At 39.8% G+C, this 15,475-nt stretch overlaps 1 protein-coding gene across 5 annotated transcripts in view; it reads right to left on the bottom strand.

The window, feature by feature from the left end:
• Positions 1–15,475, bottom strand: part of csk (C-terminal Src kinase) — a 123,448-nt gene that overhangs the window by 66,052 nt on the left and 41,921 nt on the right. Inside the window, exon 3 of one of the 5 annotated variants that reach the window (XM_073025475.1) lies at positions 4,258–4,331. The exons of 2 other annotated variants lie outside the window; for them this stretch is intronic. The gene's annotated coding sequence lies outside the window, so the exon portion shown is untranslated. Of the gene's footprint in view, positions 1–779; positions 872–4,257; positions 4,332–15,475 lie in introns of those variants that run through there. 2 more of the 5 variants (XM_073025476.1, XM_073025478.1) reach the window with 2 other exon arrangements.

Genomic DNA, 15,475 nt, shown 5'->3' with positions numbered 1-15,475 from the left:
GTACAACATATCAACAAGCCCTTCAGTCCACAATGCTGTGCTGAACTAATTCAACTAGCAATCAAACACCTAAACTAATCCATTCTGCCAACATCCATTTCCTCCATTCTTTGAACATTCATGTGCTTATCCAAGAGACTCTTAAACGTCAATTATATTTTCTCCACTACCACCCCATTGCATCACATTCCAAGGACCCACTACTCTAAAATACTTGCCCAGCACAGCTCCTTTGAACTTATCCCCTCTCACCTTAAATACATGCCCTCTAGTATTAGATATTTCAATTCTGGGAAAAGATACTATGCTGTCCATCAATGCCTCTCAACCTTATAAATTTCTGTCAGGTCTCCCCTCTGCCTCCACCATTTCAGGGAAAACAACTCAAGTTTCTCCAATCTTCCCAAAATATACATGCTCTATAAAACCAGGCAGCATCCTGGTAAATCAACATCCTTCCTATTCAAAGGGTTCAAAGTACATTTATTATCAAAATTAGTATATAACCCTGAGATTTGTCTTCTCCACCGCCAAAAAAACAAAGAAAACTATGGAAACCATTAAAAAAACATGACTCCCCCCCACATGCAAAAAACAAATTGTGCAAACGACAACAAAAAAGAACGAGCAAAAACAGAATATAAAGCACAAAGCTGAAAGAATCCATATTCAGTTCAGCTCAGTGTTCATTATCAGCAGGTTGCCGCGATCCACACGCCCAAAATAACAACAGAAAAAGAAATGACCAGGAATTGCAGTCTAATCCATAAACTACAGACCCAGAACTTCAGTGCCATCTTCCAACAGCATCGAGGAGAGAGAGGTCATCGAAAGCAGGGACCTTCCCTCAGGAGCAGCAAGAGGTAGAGGGGGACCGTCACTTGCAAACACCTTCCTCTAGCAGCAGCGAGCAAGAGGTGTGACCAGAACTCAATGCAAAGCTCCAGATGCACCCAACCACAGTTCTGTGAAAATTCTCATTTCTTGAATTGAATGTACTTCAGCTGAACATTTTCTACAATAAAGAAATAATTCAAATCTGAGGGAGAATTGTAGATAAAACAGACTTGACATTGGACTTAGTGAAACATACAAAACGTAAGTGAAGATTACAAAGATTTTAAAATCACTTTCAGAATCAGGTTTAATATCACTCACATATGCTGTGAAAATTATTTTTCTGCAGTACAGTGGAATACATAAAAATCAAATTATAAGAACAAAAAACGTAAGTAGTGCAAATAGAGAGCAAAAATAATGAGTAACATTCATGGGTTGGTTCATTGTCCATTCAGAAATCTGATGGCGGAGGGGAAGAAGTTGTTCCTAAAATTGAGTGTTTTCAATATGGAAGTGCTAATTTAGCTGAAAAAGCAAGCTAGAGTAAAACTCCATTAAACCAGCAAGCTCAGCTTTTTGGTGACGCCAGAAAAACAGATGTTATCCTATTAATACTCTACCACACTTTCAGAATCACTGTTACCCAGTAGTAATACATTTACCAGAGATCCTGGTGAGAGGAAGTGAATATGGGAACCGTAGTGCCAGTGAGCCAGATGCCAATTTATTGGAATCTCCGAAAAGACACAGTTGGTGCTCAGAATTTTGCTGCATTTCTTGGTTCTATCCAACTGGGGGGAAGAGGGTTATATCAGTAGTACTTGCAACCAGGAGCAGTTTTTAGCCATTGTTGTGATTAGGGTTACCTTCCAGATTTGGGTTCACTACTGTACACTTGATCATCTTCTGGTGGATCAGTTTTGTTTCCAAATATTGTGTGTAGCATCCGTTAGTCTCATGAGACCATGGATCTGCACCTGGAAAGTTTTGGAGTGTCCTCTCCAGGGCACAGGCCTGGGCAAAGTTGTATGGAAGACCGGCAGTTGCCCATGCAGTGAGTCTCCCCTCTCCACACCACTGATGTTGTCTAGGGGAAGGACAAGGGCTGATACAGCTTGGCACCAGTGTCGTCACAGGAGTTGCCAGAGCGAGGTTGAAGGCAACGTTGGACCGCCTTAGTGACTCCAGCTCCGGATTTGTCCTCGGGGTTTACTCCCAAAGCCTTTCCCATGAGTATTGTAGGTAATATTTTTCCAAATATTACCTACAATAAAAAGCTTAATTCTATGTGTATTTGGGTCTCAGTCTAGAACAAAACAGTTGTGCCTACTTGTATTGTATGCAACATTTAGTAGAAGCAAGGCATAGGTTGGAGAAGCTAACTTGGTCAATTAGTTCCCCACCACATAGGATACAGAACAGTACAACAGAGGAACAAGCCCTTAAACCCATAATATTGTGAACTAACTAAATTAATCAAATGTTCATAATCTCTTTTGCCAACACAATGTCCATATTCTTTCACTTCCAGGACATTCATGTACCTATCAAAGAGCCTCTATTATATTTGTCTCCACTACCACCCCACCCTTTGAACTACCCCTTCTCTCCTTAAGTGGAGAGGCAAATGATGCTGTCTGGCCTCTCAATCTTAAAAATGTCCTAAGCTCCCCTCAGCCACTCCAGAGAAAACAATCCTAGTTTGTCCAATCTCACTTTACAGCACGTGCCCCCTACGCCAAACTGCATCCCTGTAAACCTCTTCTGCACCTTTTACAAAGCCTCAACAGCTTTCTCTTAAGGGGATAACCAGAACTGAATGCAATATTCCAGATGCAGCACAATAAAGAGTTTTATCAAGCTGTAACATAACTTCCAATTCTTGGATTTAATTCCTCAATAAAGGCAAGCATGTCAAGATTGGGGGTTAGTGTAGTGGGTAGCGATGAAGACTATCAAAGCTGATAGTGGGATCTGGGCCAGCTAGAAAAATGAACTGAAAAATGGCAGATGGAATTTAATGCAGACAAGTATGAGGTGTTGCACTTGTGGAGGACCATGTAGGGTAGGGAGTTACAGAGTGAGCAGTAGGGCACTGAGGGGTGCAATAAAACAAAGGTATCTAGGAACACAGATCCATAATTTATTGAAAGTGGCATCAGAGGTAGTTAGGATCATAAAGAAAGCTTCTGGCACATTGAGCTTTACAAATCAAAGTATTAACTACAGGAGTTGAGATGTTATGTTGAAACTGTACGAGATATTGTGAGGCCTAATTTAGAGTATTGTGTGCAGTTTTTTTTTATTGGTTTTTTTTTAAATGCATTTTCTACAACACTACAGATAAGAAAAAACCCCAAACCAAAATAAAAAAATTAATACAGTGCAAAAATAAACATACAATATAATACAAAAAATATAATTGAGAAAGCACCCAAATTGAAGTCATGTAAAGTTAGTATCCTCCCCAAGCCCCACAACAACAAAAAACTCCAGACCAACCACAACACAATATAGAGAATATAAATCAGGACAATCAAACCCCCAAAACTGTAAATACACTTGAAAACAGAAAATAATGCCTACTACCGAAAAAAAACCTTAAGAGGAAGGTACTCAATAAAAGGTCCCCAGACCTTATGAAACTTTATTTCCGAATTAAGAATTGAATAATGAATTTTTTCAAGGTCTAAACAGGACATAATATCATTAAGCCATTGAGCATGCGTAGGCGGGGCAACATCTCTCCATCTGAGGAGGATTAAACATCTAGCCAGGAGAGAAACAAAAGATAATATTCGACACTTAGTCGAACTCAAACGTTTATCTGTCTCACCCAAAAAATCAAATAGAGCAATTAAAGGGTTAGGTTCTAAGTGGTGATTCAGAATACAGGATAAAGTTATAAAAACATCTTTCCAAAATTTCTCTAAGCTAGGACAGGACCAATACATATGATAAGAGAAGCCTCGCCCTTTTTGCATTTATCACAAAGAGGACTAATATTAGGGTAAAATCGAGATAATTTAGATTTAGACACATGGGCTCTATGAACAATCTTAAACTGTAAAAGGCAATGGCGAGCACAAAGAGAGGTTGAATTAACTGATTTGAGAATCAAGTCCCAAATCTCATCAGATAAAGAGATATTTAAATCATGCTCCCAAGCCATTCTAATTTTATCCACAGGGGCACGCCGTAAGAATGCTAATTTATCACGAATAAATGATATTAAACCTTTACCCAGTGGATTAATAGAAATAAATAAATCCATAACATTTTTCTCGGGCATTTCAGGGAAGTTAGGAATTAAAGGATTAATAAAGTGTCTAATTTGGAGATATCTAAAAAAATGGGCATTAGGCAGATTGAACTTAGCAGAGAGCTGTTGAAATGTGTGCAGTTTTGATCACATACCTACAGGAAAAGATGCAAGTTTTCTCTGTACTCTTTCAATCTTATTTACAAGGATGTTTCCGGGTCTGGAGGACCTGAGTTATAAGGAAAGATTGAATAGGTTAGGAGGTGTAGAAATTGCCAACGTGTGCTACTCAGAAGCTTACTTTTTGCACAGTAACAATAAAACTAATTCCCCTTTAAGACTGCAAGCCAACTTCAAGCATCGGAAGGATTTCTAGATTCCACGCCCTCACAAACAGCATGCAACCTCGAAACATTGCAATTAGCTTTGGCAGGTTCAAATTTAAAGGATGCCTGATCAACTTGAAAAAGTCAGACCTCCCACTGATGCCATCAGATTGGCACAGCAGTTGCCTTACAAGTTGCCCACCTGATGTACACTACATTTTGCTATCTCCTTTCATATCGTAACAGCCAGAACTACAGAATTTTAATCTCAAGGCATCTATTCAGCCCATTAATACACATCAGCTATGCAACAGGAACCAAGCTAGACATACTGAACAGAATCAGTCATCGAGAACATGATCTGACTGTGCAAATCTACACCTTCAGGAAGGCAGCACTGAGAATTCCACCTGCATCTTGTCGCAGCAGTACAAACCGATTGGTGTGTTGAAAGCATTTCAGCTAAAGACAAAACATTGAACCAGAAATTAACTGTATTCTTATAGCATTGTTCATGTGAGGCTTGGTACAATGTTCACAAAACAGAAATAATCCTCCAATGTGCTTGAAATAGAATAGCTCAAAGGATAACACAGGCAAATAGTTTGAATCACAGATCAGTGGATGCTCTTGCCCCACTCAGAAGATCAAGGGTTCCAGCTCTGAGTTAGAAATTGGAAAATATTGCCTGGATTGACTGAATTAATATATCTATGGCATTTAATAAGAAAACTGACATTTGGAACTATGGATGCTATTTATGATGAGCAATGCTCTAGTCTAAGGAGATCTTATAAAAGGTTGAGAGGAGGGGAAGGGGGAGTTAGGAAATAAATTTAAGAGTTTAGGGTCTTAAAGACTAAAGACCTGTCCACAATCACAGGAAATTTGGCATCATGTTCCCACAGCATGAAAATAGGCCTTTTGGCCCAATGAATCTGCACCGACCTTCAACCATTCATTTAAATTAATTTGGTTTTCTTCTCTACATTCCTAACTTGTCCCAGTCTCTACTGCTCACAGACACCGGGAGCAACATTTCAGTGATGAATTTGCTTATTTGCTTGTACATGTTTGGATAGGCAGGAACTTGGGAGGAAAATTAAGAACAGATCTTCTCAGAAATATACAGTAAAGTGGAGGCTGTTTCAAGAGCACTTGCATGAGGTTCTGGATAGGTTTGTCCACTGAGACAAGGAAAGGAAGGTAGTGCAAAGGAACCATGTGGAAAGATGTGAAACATTTAGTCAAGAGGAAGGAGAAAGAGTACTTAAAAGTTTAGGATGCAAAATGCAGGCAGGGCTTGAGAATTATAAGGTATCTAGTGAGGAGCTTAAGAAAGGACTTGAGAGAGCTAGAAAGGGATATGAGAAAGGTTTTGGTGAGCAGGATCAAGGAAAACCCTCAATGTATTCCATATACATGAAGAGCAGGAAGATGTCTAGATTAAGCTTAGGATCACTCAGTATTTAATTAATACTTTGCTTCAGTATTCACTACGGAAAAGGATCTTGGTGATTGTAGGGATGACTTACAGCAGACTGAAAAACTCAAAGAAAGAGGACGTGCTGGAGCTTTTGGAAATAATCAAGTTGGATAAGTCACTAGGACCAGACGAGATACACCTCAGGCTACTGTGGGAGGAGAGGGAGGAGATTGCTGAGCCTCTGGCAATGATCTTTGCATCAATGGGGACGGGAGAGGTTCGAGGATTGGAGGGTTGCAGATGTTGTTCCCTTATTCAAGGAAGGGAGTAGAAATAGGCCAGAAAACTATAGACCAGTGAGTTTTACTTCACTGGTTGGTAAGTTGATGGAAAAGATCCTGAGAAGCAGGATTTATGAATATTTAGTGAGGCATAATATGATTAGGAACAGTCCACGTGGCTTTGTCAAAGGCAGATTGTGGTTGAATTTTTTGAGGATGTGACTAAACACATTGATGAAGGTAGAGCCATAGATGTAGTGTACATGGGTTTCAGCAAGGCATTTGACAAGGTACCCCATGCAAGGCTTATTGAGAAAATAAGGAGGCATGAGAACCAAGAGGACATTGCTTTGTGGATCCAGAAGTGGCTTGCCCACAGAAGGCAAAGAGTGGTTGTAGACATGTCATATTCTACATGGAGGTTGGTGACCAGTAGAGTGCCTCAGGGAACTGTTCTGGGACCTTTCTTCTTCATAAGTTTTATAAATGACCTGGATGAGGAAGTGGAGGGATGGGTTAGTGAATTTGCCGATGACACAAAGGTTCGGGGTGTTGTGGATAGTGTGGAGGGCTGTCAGAGGTTACAGTTGGACATTGATAGGATGCAAAACTGGGCTCAGAAGTGGCAGATGGAGTTCAACCCAGATAAGTGTGAGGTGGTTCATTTTAGTAGGTCAAATATGGTGGCAGAATTATAGCATTAATGGTAAGACTCTTGGCAGTGTGGAGGAACAGAGGGATCTTGGGATCCGACTCCATAGGACACCCAAAGCTGTAACGCAGGTTGACTGTGTGGTTAAGCTGGCATACGGTGCATTGGATTTCATCAACCGTGGGATTGAGTTCAAGAGGTGAGAGGTAATGTTACAGCTGTATAGAACTGTGGACAGACCCCACGGAGTACTGTACTCAGTTCTGGTCACCTCACTACAAGAAGAATGTGTAAACCATAGAAAGGGTGCACACTTAGTGCAAAACCCATGTCGTCAAAGGGAATGTGCAAACTCCACAAAGACAGCAGAGGACTGTTTCAAGTTTCAAATTGGATTTTAAGTTGACAAAGACCTTACAACATCTTCATGACTGAGGTATCCAATTTTCTCAGGCTGCAACCTGAGCTGTGAGGCAAAAGATCTACTGCCTGTGTCACTACATTCAACTGTCAACACTGAGGAATTAGAGATACAAGAATCAAGGCAACTGAGGGATCCAAAACCAAAAAGGGCAAAGGTACAAGATATTTCTACACAATATAAAGTGGAAGTTACCAAACACTGCTGTAATGAGTAATGATCTCATACAAATTCACAAGTAATCAAAACTACTAAGCTTCCCATCTTTCAGCCAAGTTTCAAATTGGATTTTAAGTTGACAAAGACCTTACAACATTTTCATGACTGAGGTATCCAATTTTCTCAGGCTGCAACCTGAGTATATTTCCTTCACTCCACTGCAATCATGTCTGCACTTGAAAAATACACCCAGCATCTATAAAGCACCTCTGCAATACACGCATGCATGCTCACACACAAAAAAATGAGATGCATCAATGACCATCTCACTTGTGCCTCTGTAAATGTAAATGGTAAAATATGGCTTACACAGTGATGTATTAGTGTGTTTCAGACAAACCAAGCATGTGGTTAACTTGACAATGGCCAACAGCCTGCACAATATCCCATGGAGGAGCCTCTAAAACAGCTAGGTCTTCACACAGTATTTTGGATGGACTTCAGTTAAGCGAGCTACTTCCATATTTTTATGTGAAATGTAAGGCACAACTTACCATTTTACAAGATGATGTATTTGTGGGTTTCTGACAAACCAGTGTAACAAATTGCCCTTATGGCAACCAGGACATTACAGTTGGCACTCCTTATCCGCGGGGGACTAGTTCCGGGATCTCCCCCCGGATACCAAAAAAGGCGGATGCTCAAGTCCCTTGTATAAAATGGCATAGTATCTGCATATAACCTACGCCCATCCTCCCATATACTTTAAATCATCTCTAGATCACTTATAATACCTAATACAATGTAAATGTTATGTAAATAGTTGTTATACTATATTGTTTAGAGAATAACGACAGGAAAAAGATTATACATGAGATACGAGGTGAACAATGCTCAAACAACAAGTGCTGGAGAGAGAACTTCCAGGTTTCCTCCTCCTTTTCTCTCTCTCTGTCCCTCTCAATCACTCCTTGCCTGCTCTCCATCTCCCTCTGGTGCTCCCCTCCCCCTTTCTTTCTCCCTAGGTCTCCCGTCCCATGATCCTCTCCCTTCTCCAGCTGTGTATTCCTTTTGCCAATCACCTTTATTGAGGGAAAATCTCCTTGAAGGCTCCTCAAAAGAGTAGAGAATGCAGGTGGCAAAGCAGCATAGTGGTTGGCAATAATCCCATTACAGCGCCAGTGATCCAGGCTCAAATTCCACAACTGTCTGTAAGGAATTTGTACGTTCTCCCTTTGACCGCATGGGCTTCCTCACACATCCAAAGACATACAGGTTATGAGGTTAGTCGGTCACATGGGAGTACTTGGGCAGTGCAGGCTCGTTGGGCCAAAAGGGCCTGTCACATGTGTTAACTCTTAGTAAAATAAAATAGAAACGACATCGTCATATTCATTGGGGAATATTAAAAACCACCTAACATTTAACAGGAAAGAACAGGTATCCAGTTTAAATGGACGAGATATGAAAAAAATAGAGGTATGGTACATACACGAGGAAATCTGCAGATGCTGGAAATTCAAGCAACACACACAAAATGCTGGTGGAACGCAGCAGGCCAGGCAGCATCTATAGGAAGAAGCTCTGTTGACGTTTCGGGCCGAGAGCCTTTGTCAGGCCTAGTCCTGACGAAGGGTCTCGGTCCGAAATGTCTACAGTGCTTCTTCCTATAGATGCTGCCTGGCCTGCTGCATTCCACCAGCATTTTGTGTGTGTTCAGGTACAGTACAAGGTGATTTCAATTCCTCCAAGTGGGATTTCAATGCTCAGAATACATGGAATTTTCTAAGTGTCCATGAATGTTTTTGGTAATAAGTGGATAGACCAACAAGGGATGAAACATTACTCTAATTCCCTTTGGGGGAATATAACTATAGTCAGGTGAAGGGAATGTCACGAGGAGAGCATCTTTACAGAAAACCACAAATCGAAGTGGTTAAGGAAAGGATAAAGATGAAGAGGAATACAGATCTTAAAATTTGGGATAGCCAACTTCATTAAAATAAGAGAAAACCTGGCAAAGCTGAACTAGCAACATCTGCTTGCAGGCTGTTCTGCATCTTTGCAGTGGGAAGCATTTAAAAGGAGAAATAACTGGAGTTCAGGGCAAGGATGAAAGCCAAGATTAACAATTACAGGGAGCCCTAGATGTGAAGGGGTGAATAAAGGAAAATAAAGCACAGAAAAGGTAATAGAGAAGGACCAGTCAAGAATGCCAGTTTGGAGGATGCTTTAAAAGGAAATTAGGAAGGTAAAGAAGGATCACAATGAGGTCTCTAAATACAAGAATAAAAGAATAACCACGCAAAACTAACAACTGAGGCATTCTGCATGTGGAACTAGAAGGCAAAAGCAAGGTCCTAAACGAATATTTTATCATAAGCAGTTTGGAATTGGGAGAATTGAGTGAAAGGGAAGATGAAATTCTACAGCAAGTCTCCTTATGAAAACATGAGGTAGTTAACACTTTAGCGGGATTTTTATTTATTGCTACACAGTGTGGAATAAGCCTTCAAGCCATGCCACCTAGCGATCCCTCCATTTAACCCTAGCCTAATCATGGGACAAGTAATAATGACCAATTAACCTACCAACCAGTAGGTCTTCAGACTGTGCAAGGAAACCATAACACCAGGAGGAAACCCACACGGTCACGGGGAGAGCGTTCAACCTCCTTACAGACAGCAGCAGGAATTGAACCCTTTCGCCTATTCTGTAAAGTACTGTGCTACGCACTACGCTACCATGCTGCTTAAAAGGTGGATAAATCTTCATTCCTTGATGACATTTATTCCAGACTGCAATGGGAGGCAAGTTAAAAAGTGCTGGCTATCCTGATGAGGTTTTATATCTACACTGGCAAGGTGAAGTATCAGACGATGAGGACAGCTAAAGCAGTTGCCCTTTTCAAGGGTAGTAAGGAAAAGCATGGCAATTGTGCATCTGCAAGCCCAACACCAGTAGCATGCGGTTATTGGAAATTTAATAAAACAAATCTCACAATACATTAATAATAATAAAAAACTTATTCTGAAAATATCATGGAATATGGTAATACATTTCATTTTCCGTATTCCATTTTGCATAGTTATGTCAGTTTTCTTTTGCGATGCTGTCAAGCCATCAGGTCAGTCAATATATTTGTTCATCTATACAACTGCACGCACATCGTGACCAAATGTCTAACGCTCAGATATCAATCTGCTCCTGCTACGGTAAAACTAGCTATACAAAAGTCTGCAAACATTCAAATAAGCCAGGTCACTAGAGCTTGTATTAAAATTTGCGGCTGTCTGTCATAGTTGTTGCAATTTACTTGGCATCTGGATTGAAAACAAACCTTCTCCACATCAACTGATGTATCACTTTCAATTATTTGATACCATAGAAAGATTTATTGCTAAAAAGACTGTCTACTCAGAAACAAATTAGTTCTGCTATTTCACAAGATACTTTTAAGAAATTCTTGAGACCAAGTTTGCTATAATCAAAGTGAGGATATTCAATTACTTGAATCAATTTGAAAGTGCAATAGTATCAGTGTATCTTTTGTTTTCAGTTCATAGACTTAAAGAACAGGAGGGAGCTTTATTGATCCTTAGATTAGAGTTAAACCAGGGTTAACATATGGATTTCCACACAAATCATTATTCCTAATGAAGGATTCCTGCTGTTAAATTTGTTTATTATTGTCGCATGCACTGAGGTATACTGACAAACTTTGACAACAGTGAAAAACATGTTTTGCATGCCATCCATAAAGATTATTTCATCACATCAGTACATTGAGGTAATACAACGGGAAAGCAACAACAGATTGCTGAATGAAGTGTTACAGTTGCAAAGTGCAGTGCAGGCAAGTAATAAGTAAAAAGCCCATAGTGAGGTAGATTGAGGTCAAGAGTCCATTTTATTGCACAAAGGGACCATGCAATAATTTTACACTGCAGGATAAAAGCCAAGCAGCTTCAATCCAGCATCTTCTGCCAAATGGGAGGGGGAAACAAAGAGAATGTCTATGGTAGATGGCTTTTTTCCCAATATGTTGGATACTTTACTGATGCAGTGAGAAGAGTAGAGTCCATAAAGATGTGGCTGGTTTCCATGTGCTGAACTGCGTCCACAGTTCTTGCGGTCTCAGGCAAAGCAGTTACCATACCAAGCCATATTGCTTCTTGGAACACACACAAAATGCTGGTGGAACGCAGCAGGCCAGGCTGCATAGGAAGAAGTACAATTGACGTTTTGGTCATGATGAAGGGTCTCGGCCTGAAACGTCGACTGTACTTCTTCCAATAGATGCTGCCTGGCCTGCTGCGTTCCACCAGCATTTTGTGTGTATTGCTTGAATTCCAGCATCTGCAGATTTCCTCGTGTTTCCATATTGCTTCATGATAGCTTTTAATTATGCATCTATAAAAACAGTGAGGGTTAAAAGGAGACATGACCAAATTTCCTTAGCCTCATTTCCAACATATTTTTCCAACAACATGCTGCAAAAACTCCTAATTTCACTATGATTTAAATGAATTATGAATTTACATTCATATTCCAAACCAGCCACTCATTCCCACCCTCCAAGGTATTTTTTTTTTATATAAAAGATTTCGCCTGCTAGGTAATACATTGACTACACAATCCCATTTCCTTGTCAGTGCATATAACCCTTGCGTCATCTGCATTTATTAGATTTTATATACTCATGGGATTTAGTTGCAAAGCAGAGACATTGACAGATAGAAATTACATCAAAATATCCTGCAACCGGCATACAGCATTCATAATATTTGCCTTTGCAAGTTTTAACATCAATAAATGCCATCTGAGCAGGGAGCCATTCATCTCTTCAACGATGCCTCCAAACGGGCAAAATTTTGTATCTACTGCCAAACCTCAGCTGACAAAATCAGAAATGTTTCTCAATATTATTTCTCTATCTCTATAGCTAAAAAGCATGCAGATTTGTGATCTGCATTAAAGTCTCTCTGGAAACAAAGTGTAGCTTTAAAAACAAAAAGATGAAAATGGGAGGATTTCCATGTTAAACTACTTGCAATCCAGTTAATTATAGTCATTAGTTTTATTTTATGTGGCAGCATAATTGTTTTAAATGACTTGTGGTTTCTAAAAGGGTGATTGTTGGAGGTTGGACTTTTCATGTAATGCAACATATTGGCTTGGATTTAAACATATTCAGGCACTTATTTAGCATTGGTAAAATAGCACAGGAAGCGTTGCTGGGAAACCAATTACTGAAAGTCAGAATAAAGACCTATACAATAATCTTAAAATCCTGCAGAGAAACTGAAAAAAATATACACAATAGCCTAACATAAAACCATGATAACATTATCACTTTTAGTTTTACCTGATGACCCATGCAAGCAATGGAACAGAAACAGACTCTCCACCCATCTATCTCCTCACTCACATGGTCTCACCTGTCACCTTGCGCCCCTTGCCTCTCCCCACCTTCTTCCCCCCTTCCTTTCCAATCCTAATGAGGGGTCTTGGGCCAAAGCATTGCACGCTACCAAACCTGCTGAGTTCTTCCAGCACTTTGTTTCCCCAAAATTCCAGCATCTTCAGAATCTCACGTCAATAAAGCAAGAGTGCCCTGACCACTAGAGGTCAGTAATAGGAGCACAAGGACTGAAGCTGTGCCTTCTGGAAAAGTGACAGAACAGGTTTTTAGATCCATCAAGCAGGGACACTTTATAGTTAATCACTACTCATACGTTTAAGACTAGTGCAAAGTTGAAGTTACTGCAAAGGTAGAATGTGTTCAGAAGGAAAAAAGAAAGAAGAATGAAAAACACCCGGACACACCTTCTGCTCATTGTTACCATTAGGAAGGAGGGAAAGAAGCCCAAAGGCACACACTCAGCAATTCAGGAACAGCTTCTTCCCCTCTGCCATCTGATTTCTAAATGAACACTGAACCCATGAACACCACCTCTACTTTATTTCTGTTTTTGCATTACTTAAGCTATTTAATATACATATATACTTACTGCAATTTAGTTTTTGCTGCCACAAAGTTGATAAATTGCACAAAATATGCCAGAGATATTAAACCCGATCCTGATTCTTTAAGGTTAATCCACAGGTTTCACCTTCAACAATCTTGACAAAGTCTGTACCACCATTCTAATTAAAGGTGCTTGACAAAGGAAAGGCTAATGCAAAGTTATTCATTCCTGTTGAGATCATTTTTAAATCCCAGATAGCATCAAGACCATAAGACATAAGAATTGGGCAAACTTTGCATCATGGCTGATTTACTATTCCTCTTAACCTATTCACCTCCCTTCTCCCTGCTAATTAGGAACTTTCAACCCTCTGCATTAAATATACCCAATGATTTGACCTTCACAGCTGTCTGCGGCAACAAATTCCACAGATTCACCACTCTGGCTAAAGAAACTCCTCATCCCTGTTCTAAAGGGATGTCCTTGTATTCTGAGGCTGTGCCCTCTGGTCCTAGACTCTGCCACTATAAACTTCCCCAAGTCCACTCTGGGGCTTTCAATATCTGAAAGGTTTTAATGAGATCTCCCCATCCCCATTCTTCTAAAGTACAACGAATACAGGCCCTGAGACATCAATACTCCTCATACGTTGACCCTTCCATTCCCAGGGTAACTTATGAACCTCCTCTGGATGCTCCCCAATGCCAGCATATCAATTCTTAGGTAAGGGGTTCAAAACTGCTCATGATATATGGTGTGGTCTGACTCGTGCCTTATAAAGCTTCAGTTTTATATACTTGCTTTTATATTCTAGTCCTCTCGAAATGAATGCTAACATTTCAAGATGAAAATCTGCACAGATTAGTAACGCTGTAGTTAAAACTAGTGCAAGTGCAGCAAAGGAGGGCACGCAAGACCACAAGATGGAATTAAGTTTCAATGAATCGCTATTAAGCAAAAGCTAATGGCAAAATCAGTGCCAGTACATGCTGTGTCAAGAACTGTAAAAAGTTAAAAAGAATGAAAAATAGTGGTTAAACTCTATTTACTAAGCTATCCAAGCAGGAATTGGGAAGTTTGCAGTAAGCAGTTTTACTTTTTACTTACAAGCAAGGAAAGCCATTTTGAAAATATATGTTCCTTCCAAGTCAAATAGAGGGTCATTTCAGTTTAAACATACTGCATGTAATAAACATTAAACATTGCAAAATGGCCTTGGGAACATTCCATTTGTAGCGGACAACATTCCAAACATTCACTGATACCACAAGCTGAATTAGATCACAAATTGTCAAAAGCTACCAAGTACGATTTCTTAATGTTAACTACATTTTTAATTTCCATCTTCTTGAACAAACTGATTTGATAATGAGCGCACATAAAATATTAATCAAAGTAATAAAAATACAAAATTTAGGGATACATGAATTGGAAAGACATTGAGTAAAATGGATTTATTTTTTTTAAATTCTCAAACAATAATAAACACTTAAAGCTGTCCAGTCAAAGTGAATATCCAACTACAAAACTCACGCACAAGAATCCTAGTTACACTAAGCTTGCCGAAGTGTCCCTACAGCTCACCAAGAACACGACCCGAGCACAAGATGAGAAAAAGCTCAATCTTGAAACATAGTACAGTTCCACAGACCCTTCAGCCCACAATGTTACACTGAATTCACTAGAAAAAAAGATCAATTTTGACAGAAGGAAAACTGGCTATGGCAGACTTTGCGAGGCAGCAAATCATCTTATGATGTCCAATTACAATCCATGCTCCACCCTTTTGAATACGTAGTTCAGGATTCAATTTAACCAAATCATTTTCATTTTTCCATTACCAAATACCTGACGTTGGAAGCTTTTAGGGTGGAGGCAGACAACCTTCTAAAGGATTGAGACACTAGAAGCCATGGGGAATTGGCACAAAAGAGTTCAAGCCTGGGGCAGATCAGGCATGATTTTCTTGAATGTTGGGGGGGTGGGGAGAAGGATGGAGGACGGCTACAGTGGAAAAGTTATTTTGTAATGTTCTGTCCCCTCGTTGTCATGACAGCAGTCCACTGCAATACATAATAAAAACTAAATTACAATAAGTATACATACATTAAAAAAGTTAAATTAAATTAGTACATA

This window comes from Hemitrygon akajei, chromosome 21, assembly GCF_048418815.1.
Source record: "Hemitrygon akajei chromosome 21, sHemAka1.3, whole genome shotgun sequence".
NCBI lineage: Eukaryota > Metazoa > Chordata > Chondrichthyes > Myliobatiformes > Dasyatidae > Hemitrygon > Hemitrygon akajei.
This window is presented reverse-complemented; position numbering and strand designations above follow the sequence as displayed.